Consider the following 13,257-nt stretch of genomic DNA (forward strand, 5'->3'; position numbering starts at 1 on the left):
CATACGGAAGGTTTATATTATGTATAATAAAATCTAAAGCAAAAGATAATATATTACTGAGTGTACGTTTGTGTTTTTTATGAATATTTATAATGTTCAATTTAAAAATTTTGATGTAAAATCTACTGGGCGATTTTCAAAAATACTTTCATTAGTACAAAGTTGCATCTTCACTGAGTGATATAGACTATATACGATGATTTAACATTTATTCAAAATTTAATATGCTAGTTGAGCTACAACAAAAAATAAACAGAACAAATTAAAAAAAGAGTTGTGAACTAACAGTTAGCTAAGTCTAAATTAAACGCGCAATTCACTTGTTTATCGAATATCATCATCATCATCATCATCAGCCCATATATGTTCCCACTGCTGGGACTCAGGCCTCCTATGAGGGTTCAGGCCATAATCCACCACGCTGGCCAAGTGCGGGTTGGCAGATGTCACATGCCGTCGAACTTTTAATTCTTGGACATGCCGGTTTCCTCACGATGTTTTCCTTCACCATTGAAGCAGTGGTGATGTTATCTACATGCGCAGATAAATTGAAAAATCAATTTATTTCCTGCGCGCTCGCCCGGTCTCGAACCCCGACTTATCGATTTTGAAGTCCGAGGTTCTCACCACTGAGCCACCACTTTTATCGAACCACACCACCGTTTATCGAATATAATAGATCCAAATAAAATTGACATATTATGTTATGGCCATTCTATATACTTTTATTAAACCGATAAATACAATGTGCATTTTATAGTATTCATGGGTCTTTTCATGTCCTCTTAGAAGTCGTTGAAGTGGAAATTGAAAATATCCAAAATGATGGTCTTGTGAGAACTTATCCAGTTAAGTATTTGTTAGTCAAAGAACTTACGACATCACTATATAATAAATAAATATATGTAGTTTCAAAATACTTAAAAAGCACGCTTCACTCGCGAAATTAGTTGATACAAAATTTGAATTGCATATTTTAATATAACCTGGATAACAATCGAGTCTAAAAGAGTTGGTTGGTTGGTTGAACAGAATCATGAAAATCGGTTCACCCATTGAAAAGTAATGAGGCAACAAACTCAAAGTAATAACTCTCCACTCCACTTGATAACCTCTTTTTTTGTAGTCGGTTAAAAAAAAAAGTATTAAATACAGTTTAAATTTCACAGAATCCCACTGAATATAAGTAAACAGCTTAAACTTGAAGAGTTGTTTAATTATTGTGTTGCGAAGTATTATCTCTTCAAGTTTGGACTTTTAATTTCGCAATTACCTCCGAGCTTCAAGAGGATTTAACTGCCTCTTGCGGGAAATTCATTTAATGCTTTTAAATATCATAATTAATTATTGTTAAGTACGATTCAGTTTTGTTAAGTAAGCAGTGGTGGCTCAGTGTTGAGAACCTCGGACTTCAAAATCGATAAGTCGGAGTTCGAGACCGGGCGAGTTAGCAGGAAATAAATTGATTTTTCAATTTATCTGCACATGTCAATGACATCACCACTGCTTAAAACGGTGAAGGAAAACATCCTGAGGAAACCGGCATGTCCAAGAATTAAAAAGTTCGACGACATGTGACATCTTTGTATGTGGGAGTCGAGCACGCTTCGGCACGAGTTGGGCCAGCTCGCACCGGGGAAGTACCACACCCTCACAGAAAACCGGCGTGAAATAGTGGCATGCCACTGTGTTTCGTCCGGTGAGTGGGGGAGCCGGAGGCCCGTTTCCTTTTCCTCACCCGTCCTAGTCCATTCCTTCTTTCCAGTCGTTAATCCTTTCCTTTTCCCTTACCCCATAAAAGCGAGCAACGCATTCGCAGAGGTACTACCTTTGCGAATGTTTATTTGCGGCGAACCACCAGCTCAGTTGCCCGCTATGACTTAAGAAAAAAAAAATATATGCCAACACGCACTTGGCCAGCGTGGTGGATTATGGCCCGAATCCTCATAGGAGGCCTGTGTCCCAGCAGTGGGAACATATATGGGCTGATGATGATGATGATGATGATGAAGTACGATTCCTTTATTGAGATAGGTTTTCAACCTTGGCTTGCTTAGTCAAAGGAAATTCAATTAGGATGTAACACTGTGGTATAAACTAGCCTATATCAATGTCTCTAATCTATATTGTGACATAAAAATTTATTGTATAATTTATTGATTTATGAAAATTTCGTTATTGTATCTCTTTATATTTTTTTTAATGAGTTATAAAGTATAATACTTGTGTTATATATATCATGAGTTTGATTCTAATATGTATGTCCGTCTGCGCGTACGTCTGTCACCAGGCTCTATCTCCTTAACCATATATTCGGTTGTAAATTTCAAAAATGATGCATTCTGTTACCGCTTTTGTAACAAATAATAAGAATCGAGGTAATGAAACGTTGGTAACGGTCATAAATTGGATGGGTGACGAATTTTTTTGCAGTTTCTCTTTAGTCGTTTATATAGAAAAATATCACAGAAATGTACGTAAAGGAAGTAATGTTTAATTACCATGATTGTATATTACTTCTTCCTAGTAGAAATTGCACAGGAATTATGAATAATAAAGATAACACTTATAAAAACAAAGCTAAAATTGCACTACAGAGAGCTAGCTGTATAATTTGATTAAACAAGAAATGGAGCTTTCATCTGTAGCTTATAACAGCTTTTAATATTCGCACCATTTACTTTGTTGTTTCATTTTTAATATAATAAAGATTTTTTAGATTCTCTAGCAATTTTTTAGCAATACATAGTATGTAATCGAGTCGTTTTTTCTGTCTGTTCTTGTGTCCCTATGTACGCTTAAATCTTTAAAAGCTCGCAACGGATTTTGATGGGTTCTTTTAATACATAGAGCGATTCAAGAGGAAGCTTCAAATGTATAATAACATCTATGAAACTACTCCGAATTTACCGCGTGCGAAGCGGCGAGCAAAATATAGTATATATTAAACTATAAATTATAAGAACATCATCATCAGCCCATATATGTTCCCACTGCTGGGACACAGGCCTCCTATGAGGGTACAGGCCAAAGCGTAGCATTAATGACTTACGTCGCTGTAATTTTTAAGTTTTGACTATTATGTTTTTAATTTTATGTTTATTTTAAATTTCCGTATCCAAAGAGTATCACAGGACTATAACTAAGACTTAATTATCCTTTTGTATTGTGGGTTTGTCTCCTCAACAACGCAACTCTTCACGGCACGGCCTTAAATTGAATGGGTGACTAATTTTTGTGTTGCAGTTTCTCTATCGCTTTTTTGTACAGAACCTTCGATGTCGTGAGTACGACTAGTACTTTTTAAAAGTGGACAGGGTTACATCCGTATTCCACGACTTACTACGTAAATACTATGATTTTTATACCAATCAATACCAAATTACAACAATTAATCTAAACCTTAATAATAAAAAATTGCCCACAGCTCCGAAAACATAACAAAAATCTTTCCTAATAAAACTTATATAACGACTTGATATTTAAGGACCGTGTCCAATAAATGGATTACAGCCATTAGAGCAATAGAGGATTTCTAATATAAAAATTGGTTTCAGCTATCACGGCAGAATTGAAGTTGGCATCGAGCCAAGAGCGATACTGCAAAACTGGACTTTTTGCGTTTCTTTATGATCCACTGCTGACGATTTGTCTGTACGATAGTATATGGGGGGATAAACAATAAACCAGCCCCGTCTGCAGGCGTTTTTCATCTTCTAGAACGAACATCAGTGGAATGTAGATCACTGTTCGCAGCGGACACAAGGAAAGAAGATTCGTGATTCGTTATTTATTTATTATTTATTATTTATTTATTTAACTCTTCAACAACATTGTACATAGAAGGAAACTTAGAGATAATAATAATAATGAGTAAAATATGTTATAATGTTCAATATTGGCAAAGACTAAGACGATTGTAGTATGTTATTTAGTTGTACGCGAATATTATAAATTTAGATTATTAGAAGTTAAAGGAAATAGGTGACCGTCAAGACATAAACATCTTAGTCTCCCCGTGACCACGCTCGCTGTAAACTATTCGATACGTCGGGTTAAATAGTATTATGAATAAATCGCATTTAATATCTCTTATACAGTCTGTATCGAATTCTAAAATATATAATATATACGAGTATATATTATATATTTTAGAATTTTATATAACCTACTAGTTTGGGTAATATTAGATAGATCAGATCTGTGTATATTGTATCATACCTTTTTACCATTTAATCATATAAAGGTCTGGGTATTTCCTGAATAGAAATCATTTTATGTCGTTTTTCGGATCTTAAACTGTCTCTGTATCAAATTTCAACTAAATCGTTTGAGTGGTTTAGGCGTGAAGAAGTGAGAGACGTACAGAGATAATTTCGCATTCATAATAATATTAGCTTTGCCCGCGGATTCGCACGAGTTAAATTCGGAGGAGTTTATGAGATGTTATTATACATATTATAAACCTTCCTCTTGAATCAATATCTATTAAAAAAAACCCCATCAAAATCCGATGAGTATATTTAAAGATTTAAGCATACATAAGGACAGACAGGATCTGTAGTATTACAAAGAATTACATTTTATTCGTAGCAAAAGCTTAATACCAACCTTTTTTAAATAATCCAGGATTCTGCCCATTCAAATCTGTAAATAAAAAATATATTTTCGTTAATCTCTGTATATATTACAACTACAAATATTGATATGCTCAATATTTAATCTATTCTGAATCAAATCTATAAGATGTTTTACATATATATAAGATTCTTTCCCAATAACCCTCTTATACTGATAATACTTTTGATTAAGGATAAAGTATAGTACAAAAACTATACATAAATTTACGTATCTATTAACCCATATTTTAACTGACTTAAAAAAGGACGTAACTAATTCAAGTCTGTTTTTTGTGTTTGTTACTTCATACCTTTTTACTGAAAGAACCATTTGTATGATCCTTTTTTTTACATGAAAGTGTAACAAGTTCTGTCAATTTGAAGGCGATTTAGTATTTTGTTAATGAAAATTAATTTGTATATAATACTAGCAAACCCGGCGAACTCCGTTTCGCCACCAGATGGCTTCGTTTTTCCCGCTTTTCTGTTGAAATTTTTCCGGAATTTTCTTTGCTATAAACCTCACGACGCCCAAGACCTTTCCAACGAATGCAAAACCGTGGAAATCGGTTCGTGCGTTCTGGAGTTATAGCGTCAGGAAGGAAAACCCGACTTATTTTTAAATAGTAGATTTTCATTTGAATAAAAATCATTGTTTATTTCTACATTGGGCAGTTCCAATAACATAACTGTTTATTTATTTACCCTAAATGTTATGAAAAAGCAAAAATGTTAATACCATAGCTCCCCTAAGGTACGACCCCCGCTATTTCTTCGATTAGGCCATATTTTACGTCAATTTAAATAAATAATGTTCATGGAAGAAAAAATATATGTTTTTCTATGTTTTAGGTGTATTAAGGAAATAGGTAGCGATGTCGAATAAATCTTATGAATATTTGATTCAGCCGTGATCAGTTCAACTCGTAAAGGGAGAATTCACAAGCATTCATAGATAAATTTTCACCTTTCTAGTAAGAATTGATACCAATATACCGTTCTTACAATTTTGTAAGTATTAGATAATTTTATTATAACTTATATAGTAACTAGCTGCGCCCTGCGTTTTCACCCGCGTAAATCTGTATCCCGTAGGAATATCGGTATAAAATGTTGCCCATGTGTTATTCCAGTTATCCAGCTATCTACGTACCAAATTTCATTGCAATCGGTTTAGTAGTTTTTGTATGAAAGAGTAAAAAACATACACACATCCTTACAAACTTTCGCATTTATAATATCAGAAGGAGCAGCAGTGTCTATGTTGTTAGTCATTATTGAGTAATTACAAAAACAGAAATTATTTTTTTATCTAAGACGGATTAAAAAATTATTTCCATTATAAGCTACGTTGTATATTACAAGCTACATTTAATTATTATTCAAACCAACCTTAATAGGAACCTTTCATAGATCACTATTCATTTTAGGTCCCAATTAATTTTAACTAACGAGAAAGGATTAATACCTAATATCTTCGATCTCGTTGTGAGGACTGAGAATGTCTAGACAACGTCGTGGATCAACTCAATATATCTATAGATGAAAATGCAGCTTCTTGTTAACACGAGATGACGATTTGCAATCTCTCACAGCATTAGTAGTATATTTATTCCATTCGTACAAAACAATGATATATCACGTGTAATCATATAATAATATAAGATGCACACAAATATTAAAACATGCGTGCGGCATCTTCTAAATGGTGTCCCGAGCTGCTTATAATATGATGTATGGTAATTCGGGCTCTCTCGCCCCTCGTCGCGCCTCTTGGTTGAACGACTGTTGCATTATTGAGCTATGATAATTTTGTAAACTACTACTATATCTAACAATAAAATCTATCAAACTGTTAAAATCAAATATATATGTTAAACAATTTTAAACCAAACCTCATCTTACAAAAATTTAAATAAACAAAATCGCTTTCGCTCAACACAAATACATTATGATACAAACCAGTCGTCATGAAGTAATAAAACTTATAAAAGAATTTCCGAACCACAAAAATAACGCCGATTAAAAAGTTTCGGCGACACAATTATTGTTGGCAACAAAAGATACACAATGATAATTAATTAACGACCCCTCGCGGTGTATATAAAATTGTATCGTCTTTATTTCTTTTGCCAAAAGCAAAGTTTAATGGGTCCAGCGTAACTCGGCCCGTTTTATTGTCTACAAATTTTCGGGGTTCCCTCCTAAGGTTGCCTTCTGTCATTGTTAAGATTGATTAATGGGAAAAAATGGTTGGGGTATTGCATTTTATTCTAAGCTCTAGTCACGTTTTGTCAGCTTCATTATACTGTGAAAGAATTGTTTAAAAAATTTACCGTTTGTCTATTAAATTATGGAATGATTTTCGATTTGACTCAAATTATAAGTGGTGATTTTAAATCAAAAATCATGTGCGTGATGATATCCCCGATATCGCTTATATTTGATTTATCGTTAATTAAAAGGTCTCTTAAGGAATAAACTGAAGTGTTCGTCATAAATAAAATCATGCAGTTCGCACGAAGACAGGGCAACGTCCGTCAGTCGGATCATCTAGTTGTCTTCTTATTCTCTTTTTAATAGCTTCAATCAATGGAGGGCTTGCACTAGCGAGATGTCAATCCCTGCATATTACAAAATAACCTCGCTTTCCGCCGGCTGTGTGACTGTATGCTTAAAATTAGACAACAGATTTTGATGGGGTTGTTCTTTAATAGATAGATTAATTCAAGAGGTAGGTTTTTATGTATAATAACATCTATTAAATTACTCCGAATTTAACAGATACGAAACCGCAGGTAAATGCTAGTTTTATATTACATGACAAAGACATTTTAAATTATACAAAACAGTCAACAAAATGTATTCGAAATTTAAACTTTCCAAAGAAAACGGAAGATTGTAAAACAAATAAAAATATGCGTGTAAAAATGCAACAATCTTACAAGTTTATATAAACAGCAATTCTCTTAAATCATCATAAGAACAATGCATAAAATAGATAAACGTATATTCAATATTTGTCACCTTCCATACTACAGGACCCACATTCAATAATAATATATTCGACGATTCCATAAACAGAAGTTTTCCCGTTTTGGGTAATATCTCCCCACTTCCCGACTCACATCCTTACAGTATTACTTAGCAGGGTCCTATTTCCGTCCCTTTCTCACCCACAAACAATCGTGTTGGATTATTATACCCGTCTCTAGTTACCTTCTGGATACTCAGCTATCTATGGTGTTATTGTTCCATTAATGTCCACAAATTGTAATCTTGTGTGCTTTGTTTTTCCTTATTATTTTCATTTTATCCTTAAAATATAGTTTCGTATCTTTCAAGAACTATCAACAGCTGTAAGCTTTAGATCAATTATAAGTATTATTTATCTATGAATTTAACCGACTTAAAAAGAAGGAGGTTATCAAGCTCCGACGATTTAAAGGTATTTTAGATTCTTGTTCAAACATAATTATCACGTATTTGCTATTAACTATTTCTTATAATTAAGATGTATATTCTAAAATCTAAAAAACCAAATATAAACCTTAGAATTTTCTGGCATTTCATTTTACAAGAGTATTTATGTATTTAGGAATAAAAAAGTCTATTTATCAAACAAACTGTTTATCTACTCATAACCGCGATAGCTGTAAACTGTTCAAAAATGAATAAAACGCGTTTTAGTGTTTAAATTCTATATCTGGTTACTTTAATAAAATATATGTACTTACCACTTTTAATATTAATTATATGATAATGAAACTTACTAATATCATATTAATGCTACAGTCTGTCTTATTTACTCATATTTAAATTTATAGTATATTATTTATTTAACTTCTTAAACTTTAATTCTAAATGAACTTAGCAAATCCATTTATCTTCGATTTCAAAGCGCTTTCTAAAGATAATCGCGAGAGCCACGAGTTTTTTAAATATAACATATTTGCATTTTTACTATCCAAGAAAAGAGGGTATAATATAAAAACTCTGGAGTAGAACTACGTACAGTAAAGGGCCTCTTCACATCAAACAATGGGCACAAAGAGCTAGGAAATCTCAAACTAACCGCAGTACTTTGCTTTGAGAGCAAACGGGCGGAGCAAGGACGGGTTAAGAAAAGTTCAAAATAATACGATTTTTGAGACTACCTACCGTGGTTCCTTTCGGTATTATTTGAATCTATTAAATGCAATTACATAAAAGGAGGAATCCTTGTCCCTCATATTCATATGTTTTCAGTTAATGATAAAATTAATCTTATCCAAAAACTGTTATAAAAATCCTTTAATGTTTGTCCCTTTTACTTTTAGACGATAGAAGAATCAATTCACAAATCCATTTGTTTATTTATTTTAACACAGACCTTTCTTTTTTTTATGTCATAGCGGGCAGCTGAGCTGGTGGTACGCCTGATGGTAAGCGATCACCACCGCCCATAAACATTCGCAAAGGTAGTACCTCTGTGAATGCGCTGCCCGCTTTTATGGAGTAAGGGAAAAGGAAAGGATTAACGACTGGAAAGAAGGAATGGACTAGGACGAATCCCACAATAACTATTAGACCTAACTATATACAAATATAACATTAACATACGACAAATAAAAAGATTAAAAAAATCGATCATAAGGCGGGATTCCAATATAAAATGCATTCTATGCTTTAACAGTTAAACAATTATAACTTTAATATTTCCACAGAATTTCTCTCACAAGAAATTTAAATTTCAAAGCTATATACACAATAACTCACAATAAAGTCAAACATTTTCAATAAACAGCGCATACAATAACACAAACAAAATAGACTCCGCTGCATAAAACTACAGTTTTAAAACTTCCACATGCAAATCAAATAGACGCAGAAAACTTGAATACTTGTGATTCATGGCCCTGTCATCGAGACTTACCCTGTTGTGAAATGGGCTAGCTAATTTAACCTTTGAGTGGATTTATTCCAGCGTCAGTGGAGTGAAGAGATCTAGTTTAGCATTAGATGAAGATCCCATGAGGTCTAGATAGTAACTGTAACAAAACTATTATATTTGAAAGATTACGAAGGCGTTTTAATGACTTGTATTTGGATAGATTACATTATCGGGAAAAGAAGGGAAAATAACATGACAATTTGGTGAATGATAAGATAATTATTAGTCCTTTTTAAATTTCGTTTTTAATTATATACCTGACGAGACCGCATTTTCATGTTAAAACGTTATTAAAGTATCGATCCCGAAACATTTCGATAAAGTACAAAAATGCGTCTATTTATTTGAACGTATCTTAAAGTGATACATAATATTAAGAAAACCAACAAAATTTTCACTACATCGTAAATATATTATTTATATAATTAACAATCATGTTTAATCCAATATCATCAACATTATCTTTGAAAACAAAAAGTAATATCAAAGATCGCAAAACAAGAACCGAAAAGAAAGGCCAAATTGAACTTCTTGTCAAGTTAAAGTTTGGGAACATGCAAATCACAGCCATGCAACGAAACTCCAACAAAAAGTGGTAATTCATAACCATGTCACATGGCGTCCAACTTAACCCTGCTGTGAAGCCGCCTGGCTAACGCGACCACTGAATAACTATAACGCGGTGGGAAGTTATTTTTAGGATTTATTTCTGGAGCGTAGCATGAATTATTGGTTAAGTTTTGTACTAAAATATAGATAGGATGAACACTGTTTTTAAAGATGAATAACGTCACCAATTTCCTTTGTACTTTGTTTTTATTTACATGTAAGGATCTTAGGCTATATAGATGCTTTGGATAGTGCGTTTTTATGACAAAGTGGGCAACTGAGCTGGTATTTCGCCTGATGGTGAGCAATAAATACTTCCCGTGAACATTACAAGTAAGACTGCTGCAAATGAGTTTTCCGCTTTTTTAAGAGGTAAAGGTAAGGAAAAGATTGGCGATGGATATAAAGGAATAGACTGGGAAAGGTGGTGAAAAGTATGCGAGCCTTTGGACTCCCCACTCACCGAACAAATCACAATGACGATCTTTAGTGGAGGTGTGGTATCACTCCGGTGCGAGCTGATAGCCAGAGCCAAATAATCAATAATAGTTGACTACCACACTTAAATATTGAAATTTGATATAAGGAAGTAATTTCAGAAAGTAATTAAACCACACTTGTAAACGTATTATTTACAAATAATGAATATAATAATCATCATCAGTCACCTGAAAAATTGCGAGCTAAATAAAAATAGATTATGAAAATGGTTGCCTAGCACTTCTTTCACTATACATATTGCCCTTAAGGAGACTACAAGATCTAAAATGACACCCACATCCATTGATACACAAGGAATCATCATCCTGGGCTGGATTAGACACACAGGTACACGCATACCGCACGCACACATGTATGAAATGTGCTTTCGTACTATGCATAAAAATAAGTAATACAATATTATAATAATAATATGCAAAAAAATCATTGATTGTTTAAAAAAATATTACTATTAAGATACTGTGTCACTTGACTGAATAATTAAAAAAAACCACAATGCCAGGCCGTATACTTTTTAATCATTAAATAAATTTTTACAGGTATCCTGTTGACATTTTATCGTATAAATTTTTGTGATGCTACAAATTCAACGCACTATCGAACTAGCATAGGTAAATATCAATCTTTAAGGCACTACAAAACATGCATTAAACTCATGTACTCTTAAGGCCTACTCAAACGAACTGTTTTATCAGAATGCCTATATATTAGATGTAGCAGTGGTATGATATAATGGAAAAGGTCTTCAGGTGAAGTAACTCAGGCTGCGGTCAGATTGATGATTCACCGTTTAGCTAAATGCCTCCTTGTCTCAGAGATTAAGTGAAAAGTATTGTTAGGAAACTGTTTTTCTTCTTCTTATATTAATAGGGTACCTCTCAATATCATCAGAGATATATTTTTCCCAAGTGCCTATAGGCACTTATGTTTTTGGAGAGTATGTCATTATATATTAACAACTAATTAAGATTCTTTTTCAATTTATTATTCTAATCAAATACATGTTTTGTTACTATGAATATCTCAATAAAAATGAATAAACAGGAATAAAAAACAAAGTCACAATAAATTTAATCATCCATGAAACCCACGTAATTCACCATCAAAAACTAACTCGTGAATAGATAAAAAATACGCGAGCGGAATGGTAGAACATAAAACAGAAATATGATCTTTAACTCCAGCGCGGTAACAACTAAATCCCGTTGTGATACGCTAATCCCAGGATTTTACTCTGAAATCAGTCGTGCGAGAACAATATAACGTTATTTATCATCCTGTCTTGTCATTTAGGGACATTTTGGGTGCTCGGCAGATATAATATGGCGTAAGGTGTTGAATGCTGCGGTAGGGTTAGGGTTGCCACTTAACAATGGTATAAATCTGTGTACATTGTGTGAGATATTATGATGTTTTGTACTTTAGCTTGTAAGATTTGTTCGACAAGATTTTTTTTCTATTTAAAATATTGTATAAAGGCAAGGGTAGCATTTTTTATTGGAACTAAGATGCTTTGAGTTATTCGGAATTTTAATCGCATAAGCTGATATAAATATTTATAAGTTGATTTAATTTTTTAATATTCTAGTAATATGACGTAGATCACTTATAACTTGGACAATTATTATTTATAATAGAGTTTGTTTGTTCGAACACGCTAATCTCCGATACGACTGGACTGACTTAAAAAAAAATCAATTTGTTGGAAAGCGTGTTCTCTGAGTTTAATAGGATATGTGTTATGTTCCTGAAATAAGCTCATTCAAACGAAAAAGTCTCTCTTCAACTAAAGTACAGATTATGATTAAATGAAAGAGTTACCTACGCGGCATAAAATTGTCATATGAATTGTGTACAAGTAATAAGGTTAAAGTAAACTAAATAAAAATACATGTACCCTTATGTACGATCTTAAAATCTACTCGTGTCAAGGGGTTTTGAGAAAAATTACCGCACAGGAAGTTGAGAGTATGACGGACGTTAAGATAAGGGTCCCATTTTGTGAGATATTAAAGAATTTATGAGTTAAATCTGAATTGACATATATTAGGAACATCTTTATGATATATGATTTTGAAAACATAAAACAGTCTTACGAGGTTTTATAGAGACAAATACAGTATAAGATACGTATATGTTTTATTTACCTTTTTTTAATTGTCATTTACTCAATTTGCTATTATTACCATATCCTTACCTTCTCTATATCTGTATTATAGGCGTTTTGATCAGATTTTTATCCTACTTTAAAAGATATGCATAAAATAATAGTCGTTATTTACTCCACATAACTCAAGACAGTCTTAACGGATTTTAATTATATTTTATTTATTTAATTCATCTTCGCTTGCATTATTGCATTTGCAAAATCAAAAGTTTACGCGGGAAGAGCCGAACAGCATGTATATTATGTTACCGTAAAACTGGTAAACACCGTTAGATTACAATTTTCAGCATAAAAGAAATTGTGTTAGTTGCGCCAATTATAATATATAAGTAACCAATTTTATTACTACAGGAGACTCGTTTGAAGGGTATTGGGCGACACATCGATTAAAACTAAAAAATCGCCCCATCTTTTACTACAGTGATACT

At 32.9% G+C, this 13,257-nt stretch overlaps 1 protein-coding gene across 2 annotated transcripts in view; it reads right to left on the reverse strand.

Annotated features, from left to right (window-relative positions):
* The window catches only part of LOC119832912 (connectin-like), a 175,718-nt gene that overhangs the window by 18,963 nt on the left and 143,498 nt on the right, over window positions 1-13,257 (reverse strand). For both annotated transcript variants that reach the window (XM_038356736.1, XM_038356735.1), the window contains exon 4: window positions 4,612-4,647. The gene's annotated coding sequence lies outside the window, so the exon portion shown is untranslated. The remainder of the gene's footprint in view (window positions 1-4,611; window positions 4,648-13,257) is intronic.

This window comes from Zerene cesonia, chromosome 16, assembly GCF_012273895.1.
Source record: "Zerene cesonia ecotype Mississippi chromosome 16, Zerene_cesonia_1.1, whole genome shotgun sequence".
Taxonomy (NCBI): domain Eukaryota; kingdom Metazoa; phylum Arthropoda; class Insecta; order Lepidoptera; family Pieridae; genus Zerene; species Zerene cesonia.